Raw genomic sequence first — 11,419 nt, 5'->3', positions numbered from 1 at the left:
TTCCCAGTAAATAAAAAATTGCATTGGTACGTGAAGATTAAAGAATTATCATTCAATGATTTTTTACCCTAATTTCCAAAGAATCTGCTCCAAGAAGATCGGAGAAATAACAGAACAACGATTGGATAAGAGCGTTAAGTAGAATATCCCGCAGTGGTCAGACACAAGGCAGAAGCTTCCTATTTGAAAAGCAACCCGCTTCTCCCTTTTTATTTCATCCATGCTCGACACAGAATAAGTCAGGGCTTCGGTGAATTTTGCATTAGAAATTTGCATTCCGGTCCCAAGCGCGTAACCTACTTACCGCAAAAGGCCGCGGCCTTCCTTAAACCGACCATTCCCAGGATTGTCTTTACGGGCCAACTTCGCTCAATTACCAAGACCTAAAGCCAACGTTTCAACCGCTCGTACCACGTGCTCGTCGCGCGGAGATTTTATTTTCATTCTGTTTACTCGAGTGCACGCGTTATTAACACACAGAATTCCGGTCTAAGTGAGAATTTTCCACCGTTTCACCGAGCCTTTCTGTTTTAAACAAAAGAGACCATTTCATTCGAGGGAAGTTTTTTGAAAATCTGAAATTCACTTCTTATTTTGACATTTGGAGAAAAAGATACATTCAGAATTTCTAATCTACTTTCGAATAAAAACTCCATTGAACTGATATCGGATTGCATAAATAATTCACAGAAATTTGCATTAAACAACATTAACTAATTTAAGAAAAACAGATGTCCTTAGAATCTCAAATCAATTTTCGAATTAGAATTCCATAAAATTAAATTTCCAATCGCATCCATCAAAAATTTCAAATTTACCAAAAAGTCGACAAACAATTCACAGAGATTTGCATTAAACAGTATTAACTAATTTAAGAAAAAAAAAAGATACTCAGAATTTCAAATTTACTTTCCAGTTAAAGTTCCACAAAATTTAACTTTGAATGGCACTCACCGAAATTCCAAATTGACCAAAAAAATTCGACAAATAATTCACCGAAATTTTACATAAAAGCTCGCAATATATCAGACACAGAAACATCCTGCATTCCTTCAATCTTTTTACTCGTTTCCCGTCGACCGTGACTATCTCCATTCGATTCGAACAGAATCTATCGCGGACACGCTGCGATTTATGGTTGTTGCGTGAACACGCATGAAAATATCACGCACCAGATACCGATTTTTCGTTTTCAGCTGACCTAGAAGCACTCGTGGAATGAAGGGCGGCCAGTGAATAAGGAAAATAGCGATTCATCGTCATCCTGCTAGAAGATTCTGCCAACAGCATTGCTTTTTCTCGAAGACACGGGAAACGCGGCCCACAGCGTTTCTCCAAGGGCGAAAGTTTAATTAACAGACTCCGATGCTTTTGTTTCGACTTTACTTTCAGCTTCGTCTTTTCAACGGTTAAGCAGTCTGGGGATTTAAACCAAGTGGCGGCCTTTCGAGACGACGGGAATATTTGCATGTGATTATAATTAACAAGTGAAACAACAATCGTTTCATGCCACGATTAATACTACAAACGATACAGTAAATAATTTATACACTGCTGGTTGTTGACTTCATTTCATCCCAAATTTTCGAAAAGGAAGAATCTCCTTTTTCATGTGAAAAAATTTCTGATCTTTGGTTACGCAGAATTTCTCAAATCTAAATCTGTTAAAATGACGAATTTCAGAATTCTTACTTTATAGGAATTATTTAAGAATACGGTGACTTTTGTTGGAATAAAGAAATAATTGCACATGCCACATTATTTTCCATTAATTTTATGCTAAATTTCCTGATCAAATTTTCGAAAAGAAAGAATCTCCTTAACGTGACAAAATTTGTGACTTTCGGTCAGGTAAAATTTTTGAAGGAATCAGTTTAACACTAGAGAAACTAAATCTGTTTGTGTAAAATGAGAAATTTCAGATTTCTTACTTTAAATTGTAGGAACTATCAAGACACTTTTGTTTAAGTATCTATACATGGCGACTTTTGTTCAAATGAAGAAGTAATTATTTATGCAAATTTATTTTTCGCCGATCCTTCCAATTTCCAAGTTATTTATGTAGTATACCTAAATACACCAGAATGGAAAAAATATACTACATTCAACTCTTGTTTTAATATAAAAACCACTTTATTGGATAAACAAGTAGTAAAATGTTCGACTGAAGAGAACACATAAAACCCGATTTTGATGAAATTGACACGGCAGGTAGTTTATGGATAAATATTTGACACGTCTGTTTTTTTTTTTTATCGTTTATCGTCCATATCGAAGGGTTGAAAACATATTTTTTGGAATATCTCGGGAACTAGAGGGTGTAAAAACGGGGAATTCAATCACGTTAAGAATTTTTCTTTTTAAATTCATTTAAATTCGTGTATTAATATAAATATGAATTTTTTTGGTCATTTTTCTCGCTACATTGTAATCAATTTTTATGCAAATTTGTGAGTGAATTATGGGACACAATAAGGGATAACTTTTTGCAACGTTTTTAGCAATTTTATTATGTCGTACGAAAATATTGGAATTATAATATATTTCTTATAACAGCATTTTCTTTTTTATTAAATATTGAAACGAGAATAACGATACATTCCTTAACCACTTAGGTGCTTTCGACAAGTCTGACTTATCCTGTATTTCTTCCGTCAAACTGTGTATAATCTATTTAACAAATTAGAATCGTCTAAAACAGCACATCGTTCGTTTCACGAAAATAAACGAATGATAAATCGAGAAGTATTGCTCGATTTATGACCACCGATTATCAATAAACGTGAAATCATCGCAGAATATTTCTTCAGAATAAATCACCCTATTTGCACACTTTCATACGGGAACGAAATGCTCCAACTTTAAATGTACCACTACATTCACACAGAAAATCAATTTTCAAGGAGAACAATCTTCGTCACGTGACTTAACCCTTTATTTCCAACGAAAAAAATTCAACACGACTTCGTGAAACTGTACAACGTTCAAGCATAAACTGTCTTTTTATACGAAGCACTTCTTCGTAGAAAATCCGAAATTCCTTACGTTTAAGTCCCTCGCCAGTCAATATTCACCCTAGACGAACGCTTCAAGTATTCACCAACGTAGCATAAAACAAAAAAGGTCTTCTTAGTACACGAGGTGAAACCGTTCCATCGACTAAGGAACCAAGGAAGCTTCGCCATAAGATGAGAAGAGGGAGAGAGAAAAAAAGGAAGAGAAAGGAAGGTTGAAAGAGAAGTGCAATTTCTGAAAGGTCCGCTTTAATCAGTTCGATTCCAGGCCAGGCAGGCAACATTGGCCCACTTTGCCGAGTAATAACGTAGCTACATCGAGGCAATAAATGTGCTCGTACCTCGCGCGAAGCTGCTCCAGCTTGGCTCGAAAACCACCGCTAAGAGAGAGCGAGCAAGAGCTTCTTCGTCAGCACGCACCGATGAACGCGAGCTTTCGCCGTGACACCTTCCCGGAAAGTACTGAAGTAGCTGTTTATTCCACGCTTTCCAAACCTCCTCTAGCGACCTGTCTCTTGGTTTCCGTGAAATTTCCCCTCTTTCATGCCGAGCTCACCTTTGACGACGTGCAAGCGTGCAAGCTTTTCTCTCTTTCTCTTCTCTCTCTCTTGAGAGAGGTTTTTTTTTTTATTAGATCATCCGGTGGATTTGTTTTGAATAAGCAGATTTATAATTCTAGGAAATTGAAGCCGCGGAAGTAATTTTAGTGTGAAATTTAGGGGTGTTGAGTTGAATTTCTTAAATGACAAGAGATATTATTTCTTACAGTCGTAATTATTAGGTCACCCAGTGGATTTGTTTTAAGTAAGCAGTTTCAGGGTTCCAGGAGCTTGGAATCATGGAAGTAATTTTAGTGTGCAATTAAGGGGTGTTGAGTTGACTTCTTTAAATGACAAGAGATATTGTTTCCTACAGTCGTAAGTATTAGGTCACCCGGTGGATTTATTTTGAATAAGCATATTAGAATTCTAGGAAATTGAAGCCGCGGAAGTAATTTTAGTGTGAAATTTAGGGGTGCTGAGTTGAATTTTTTAAATGACGAGGGATATTGTTATTTTAATTGTAATTTTAAAAGTTCCTTAGTTTTTAGTTCAAGTAATTTTCAGACGATTATTAATAAATCATTCCTAGAACATTTCAACAACGCTTTTCATTCGTGTCCATTTGGCAAAATCGGGAAACGATGAAATTTTAATTAACTGCTCAAAATTTTAGATCAAATTAAATTCCCAATCCAACATAGACAAAATATCTGTTACAATTTATTTATACGAAACGTAACCAACAAGAAGATTAAACTAATTAGTAGCCAGAAATATTAAAGTCAGTAACATATTTCAATTCACACTCTTTGCAACAGGCCAAAATTGAAAATTCAACAATCCAGAAAAAACCTAATTGGTTAATTTAAAAATTGTTAATTTATAAGATGGAATCTTTGTACTTTCAACATAGGTAACAATGAATAAATTCTTCATCCATAAAATATTCAATTAATTCTTAAAGAAGAATGTAAATTAATAATTCCAAAAAATTTAAACATCCAAGCTTTTCTTCACTCCAACTGACCGAAGTGTGTCGCACAAACAACTTACACAGGCCTCGGGTTAAAATAAAACGTAAAATTTGATCTCGCGAAAATTCAACGTCCTTCCCCTCACTTACAAATTTTCCAAATCCGTCGCGAAGAGTTTGCTTACAGTTCTCGCTAACTTATCGTCGATAACAGATCCCCAGGCTTCCAGAAATTTCAGCGCATGAAAATTCCAAGAAAATCACCGCTCGATTTCGCCTGCAGCAAACTAGCGAATAAAAAAAAACCATTCGAATTGAAGAGAAAATAAAGGGTACCGTTCCCACGATTCGCTAAATATTGACGGTACCTAAAATTAAACGGTGGCTCGGCCAGCATAAATAAAGAGAGGGTAAAAATGATTCCGGTGATCGAACCGGAAAGCCACTAAACGACCACGCATTTTCCATTTCAACCCTGCCACGGATATTTTTAGAAGCTTGCTCAAATATTTGTGGAAAAGGTAATTACGAAAGAGTTTGATCAAGGAGGAGCCAGACAGATCGATCCTATTCGACATATTCTTCATTTTAAAATCCATCAGAATGAAAGGGTTAATTTTAGTACATTTCAGATTAACATAGAATTTTGATTCCTCTAATTTTATGGAAATCATTGCTCTCGTTAGTCTTATCGAAGAGTTAATTTCAGTATCATACATTTTAAACTAACTCTTTCGCTACGACGGGCTAAAAGTGTTCACCGAAAGACGAAAAATCGAAACTTCATGTTCAAAATGCCGCCGTTTTTGTAATTTTCAATATTTTTCTTTTATTCTACTGCCGACCATAGCCAGAGGCATACTAAATAAGAATCAATTGGATTTTTTAAATTCAGATAAGCAGAACGGCTCGAATCATGACAACCATCGACGTACTTTTTGTTTTCATGCCCGTGTATGACGTGCTCCACAGCAGCCATATTTAATTATTTTTCAACAAAAAAATTTGTAATCATTCTTCGAGGACAAGTAAATACGTAGGAATGAAGCTCATGTTAGTAACTGTTACCGTTACCTGCATAATAAATTAGCAAAAAGGGCCTAAAAAACGGCTGTCACACTAGAATACCCCTTAAGAAGAGCGTACACATACGCCCATCTAACACGTACACAATTTATTCATTTATCGTCACACATCACAAATAAGAAAAATATCGCTGTCGACTGAGAATGTACCACACATTCGACTATCACGAAACAGTCGATTTTCAATCATACTCAAGTGTCTTTATTTTTATACCAGCGTTGAGTAACAACTGTTTCGTCCATCCAACAGAGCCAGTATTTTTCGCAGCGAAAGGGTTGAACATCTAATTTCTTAAACCTTCGATTCTACAGAGATTATCGACTGTATCAGTTTTCACGTACGTTGAAATATATTCATTAGCGATACGGTCGTATCTCGCGTTAAACAGCCTTCTTGAGGTCTCTTTTTCTAACACCCTGTACGTGCCACTAGACGCTGACCTAGAAGCGTCGAGAGATTACGCCTTGGCGATAACCATATCCCCCAGAGTCGAGATTTATGCGCGGCTTTTTACACGAGGATCTGGTTTAACGAGCACGCCTCGTGGCCAGCTACGCGAATTCGAGACAATTTAAAGCGTTTTCGAGTCTTGTCTACTGCCAACATACCCCCTGGAACTGGACCCGTATCTGAGGTCTGAGAAAGTGGAACAATCAGACACCCACTCTTAACAACTACCTTTCGTTCTGTCTCTATCGCAGTTTCGGATATTATTAAGACACTGTGCAACCAGGTAATGAGATATCTCGCGTTCTATCCGAGGGTACTTTGAAGAATATAAAAATAGCGAGTGAGGATGAACGATAAAGAATGATGCTGAGCTCTCAGGCTTCTAACTGAGGTTTTATATTTAGAAGATTCATTTTCTTTCTTTTTTTTTTTTTTTTTTGGAAAGGGAAAAGTTTATTCGATGATAATTTGCTATTGATATATTAGCTAAAAATATACAAATTTTATTGTACTTTTCCAATAATGTATATATAATTTGGATTGCTTGATTTATGAAAAAATGTTTCATACAACGATTCGACCTAACGAAATTTAATTAAAAAAAAATTGACTAGGTTTTGAAAGATTAAACAAACGACAAGATAGTGCTGAGACTGAAAGTTGACGATTTTATTTTAATTTTCTCATGTTTCAGGTAATTTAATCTACTGTGAATGTCTGTGAAAGTACGAATAACGTAAGACGAAGTGATCTTAGCGTGTAAATTTCCAAACTCGTGTACAAAGTTAATGTGTTCTTATAAATGCTAGGGAAAATTCGAGGAGACATAGTGCGGCATAAACTTTCGTAAACTTTCGAATAAACGATCGTATAGCGATTCAAAATTCTTCAAACACTACTTAAAGTTAGATGCTGATGGATTGTTCTGGCTTAACGTAGTGACACAGATGAGGATTAACGATGTAATAACTCAAGATGAGAATTCTTGATCCCTTGGTACAAGTATTTTGTGTTACGCTTGTAGGAAAAGGCAATTTATTAATAGGGAATATCTTCTTTGGTGAATAATTCACTGAAGTTTCAAGAATTTCTCTAAACTCAACAAGAATCTTCATTTACTCTTTAATCCTTCTTGGTATCGACAAGTTACTAATTCGTATTATTTAGGAACTCAGTTTGCATACTCGATCTCTACAGGAAGAAAAATTGAATTTCTCAGAGAATAATTCATTCAAATTTCACAGGAAACCGAAATCTGTTATTTTTCTAAACTCAACAAGCCTGACTCGACATAGGAATTTTTGCCTTCAGACATCGTGCAACGACGAATCATAAATTACAAGCGACAATAAACCATTTTCTAACGCATTTATAATTAACGTCACGCTGAAATATTGAAATAAAGGCAAACTACTGCCCGACAGTGGCCAAACGAGTGCGGAGTAACTGGACTGTTCGGACCGCAAGGGGTTGAAATTCGCATTCGTCCATTTCGAAAAGAAAAAAGAAACCTCGTGTAGCGAACAATGCTCCACCCAGAGATAAGCACACCTTCACAGCTTCGGGTTCTTCTTTCCCCCATCGCCACATCTCGTCGTTCGTCTTCATTTGCCACGGACAATTCAGCAGGCAAAAGGGGTCGTACATCAAAACTTTGACCTGCTCTACCTCTTTCTCTCGGCGTGGTTTCAGCCGAAACGACGATTCGTTCAGGCCAGCACACGCGAATAAACCTTGTACCAGCCGTGGCTATTAAATGTCACCGTGAAAGTACACCGGCGACAGTTTCGCGTCGCCGGCGAGAAGAGATTGCGTTTCTCTTTCGGTGGAACAGAGAGGGAGAGATCCATGACGAAGAGACACGTCGAGAGTTTCAATGAATTATTGCAAATTTCTCTCGGCGTAGGAACGAGAACAAATGGCGAACGCGGGCTCTCCTTCGATACTCCTTCGAAAGGAGTTACGATAAAGGACGACGCTGCCCGTCTCCACCGTCTAATATCGATTCTGTTCTCCTTGAAGCGTGTTGCTCGTAGTTGGGGCGTAGCAAGGGAAGCAACGTTGTGCATAGATTTCCGGGAGAACTTTATGGCCAGATAGGGAATTGAAGAATATTGCACACGCGTTCGTTCGTGCGCACCGGAACTCGATCGTGGTTTGTTAAATATTTCATTGCGAGGAAGGGGCCTTTTGAACAACGAAGAATCGGCTATCTGCGATGGTCTATGGAAAATGTAAATTCGAGGAAGTAGCTCGGTTCAATTGCACCTTTAGTTGTCGTTTTGTTAAAATTTATTGGGTTGATCGTCCTGTTGGATTATTTCTAAGGACGCTGAATAAAATATATCGCCTGAGAAGAAGAATTTCTCAACGTTTCTTCTGAACAAAGACACCAGGACTTCGGTTAGATTTGTCTGGAGTTCGTCTTAAAGTCGAGACACTCTACACTGCAATACAATAACGTGAACAGTACACGTAGGTATTCACATCTCTTTTCGGGTGTCCAGAACAGTTTCTATTCGTGCAGAAAAGACGTTCTTTCTGATAAAAGAGAATTCGATATATAAAACGAAAGGTATAGTAATTAATAAAATATAAGTAATTTCGTTTTTATCTTGGTTTGAAGAAAAATTTTTATTTCATTCCATTTCTCTAGATTTAATTTACAATCTGTAGAATAAATCTGCATTTGAAGACAAGCTACTTTTCCATAGGTTCATACCAAGTTGCTGAATGATTAGATTTGAGAAACAAATAATAGAAGGAATTGAAGAATTGAATATATATTCCCTTGGCCAATTTCAAATTACAATCTACTTCGTTCTCTGGAAAACTTTTTAATTTCTGCCATTTAAATTCAATAACAGATAAGAATTTTCCTTTTTAAGAAAAGGATCAAAAAGTTGCCTGAAATCGTCAATTTTCTGATTAAACCTCGTATGCACTGAACAGCCCAGAACATCAACGTCTATCACCAAGAGTATGATGATTCCTCGAACGAACTGAAGACGTTCCTTACCTTCCCGGAATAAACGCGAGCGTTCTGCCATTTTTATAGCGTGTTCTCCGTATCGGGATTGTTGCAGGCCAGTTCGGGGAACAGAGAAAACGTTCCACTCCGCTGATTGAGAATGCATAATACAGCAGCAGTCGCGGAATCGCGCGAAATTCTGGCCCGAATCGCGCTTTCTTAAATATACATAAACGGCCGCCTCGTACCGTATGCATCGATCGGCCGATACAAACGGGAAATAATTGCCTGCGCCGCGAATCCGAGCCACGGCTGTGTCCATTGTGCATTTATTTCGAGGTTTCGTTAATAATGCGGCTACAAGATTCGTTCTGGCGAGGTAAATTTTTTCATGCCAAGTGCTTCTTCTTTTTTTCCTTCTGGGAGGTACTCATAATTGAATTGAATTTGTAACGAACAGAAATTTCCCACTTGCGTGTGGTATGCAATTCGGTTGTTCACTATAAGGATTCGTAAAGTGGAGGGAAGTATTGAATTATTCGACGTGAGTATTTGTAAAGTGGAGGAAAGTATTGAATTAGGAATAATTGAATTGAATTATTCGATGTGAGTATTCGTAAAGTGGAAGAATTATTGAAATTACGAATTCTTGAATTCGACTACTCAATACATATATTTGTAAAGTGGAAGAATTATTAAAATTACGAATTCTTGAATTCGTTTATTCAATACAAGTATTCGTAAAGTACACGAATTATTCAATTCGATTATTCAATATGTGTAGGAACTCGTAAAGTAGAAAAATTATTCATATTACAAATATTTAAATTGAATTATTCGATATAAATATTCGCAAAGTAGAAGAAAGTATGTATTCAATTACGATTAATTGAATTCCATACCTCAACGTTGTAAGTGGCAAATTGCTGCTGTTTAAAAATGAAAATGAAAAATGTTCTTTATGAAATTACAAAAGGAATACTTGAAACGTTTAATAAATATCAGTCGATGGAAAACAGTTCCTTTAATTATTAGCAATTTGCCAACTTAATTCTGATTAATTTAATTATCAGTTTCGTTCCGCTTCCTACGCAACAAATTGAATCGATAGCAACTGTTACGTATTGTTCGATACGAATTTATTTCTTCTTTTTTTTTTTCGTGTATACCATCCAATATACCAAAGAGTAAATTATTGCAGTCTACGAAACAGATGCTTTCGTTTCATGAATTGGAAACAGAAAGGCCGATAGAATTGAAATGAAATACAGCCGGTTGAATATCTTCCAATATCGAACGATAAACTGGCAGGATATTCTATTCTCCTCTAAAATATTACAAAAACAATACGTTTCGATACGTACTCGTTTCATTTTCTGTGAAACATGCTCTATCAAAAGGAGTATCGAAGAACACTCGATTTCCTGTGAACATTTCTGCTTCCTCTCGATTATTCGCCAGCCACTCGAAGAGTGCTACGAAACATTAAACATCTGATAAATCAGGAAATTATATTCTCACGAAACACTAAAAATTCTGAAACTACCAGTTTCGGAAGCAGTGTTCGAATACCACTATAATTCTGATAGTTGAAGTAATATTTGCACTGGAATTAATTATTGAATAATATTAACGCTGATTAAGTGGCATATCTAGTGGAATATTCGAATACGAAACATTCGACACAATTCGACATCCAATTATCTGAATAAAGGATTCGCATTCGAAATTATCCACATAAAGAATTTGTATTCCAAAGTATCTGAATTATCCACATAAAGAATTTGTATTCGAGAGTATCCGAATTATTCACGTAAAGAATTTGTAGTCGAAAGAATCTAAATTATCGGAATAAAGAATTCGTATTCGAAAGTATCCGAATAAAAAATTCGTATTCGAAATTACCCGAATCATTCGAATAGTTCGACTACTTTGAGGATAAGGGGAACTGAACCTTTCTAATATAGAAAAAAATATTTGTTTCTAAATGAAACATTTAAATACTTTCATTTCGAATAATTTTATAAAGACTCCATAGAAAGCATAGTTGCATGAAAATGAACGGAAATCGATTTTCACCTTTTCCATTCAATTCTCACACTGCATTTCAATTACACCCACAGTGTACTAATTTCATTGTCCTGTAGCTGTTTTTCAGAACTTTCATTTATCCAGCTGGTGGTGGATTCATCTCCATTACATCCGGCTCAGCGAGGAAAACTCACACTTTCAAGCTTGCGTTCAGATCCATTGAACGAGACCGGTCATTAGAGACCGGTAGGCAATGTATTCAGAGCTATCAGCTAATCCTCCCGACAACGATTGGTACGTACAGAATCCTCCTGCCGTCTAATTGACCGCTTCTCCAGGTCCCATTGTACAA

At 36.4% G+C, this 11,419-nt stretch overlaps 1 protein-coding gene across 1 annotated transcript in view; it reads right to left on the bottom strand.

The window, feature by feature from the left end:
• Window positions 1–11,419, bottom strand: part of LOC108572804 (potassium/sodium hyperpolarization-activated cyclic nucleotide-gated channel 2) — a 118,173-nt gene that overhangs the window by 46,196 nt on the left and 60,558 nt on the right. The gene's annotated exons all lie outside the window — the stretch shown is intronic.

This window comes from Habropoda laboriosa, unplaced genomic scaffold, assembly GCF_001263275.1.
Source record: "Habropoda laboriosa isolate 0110345459 unplaced genomic scaffold, ASM126327v1 scaffold22, whole genome shotgun sequence".
NCBI lineage: Eukaryota > Metazoa > Arthropoda > Insecta > Hymenoptera > Apidae > Habropoda > Habropoda laboriosa.
This window is presented reverse-complemented; position numbering and strand designations above follow the sequence as displayed.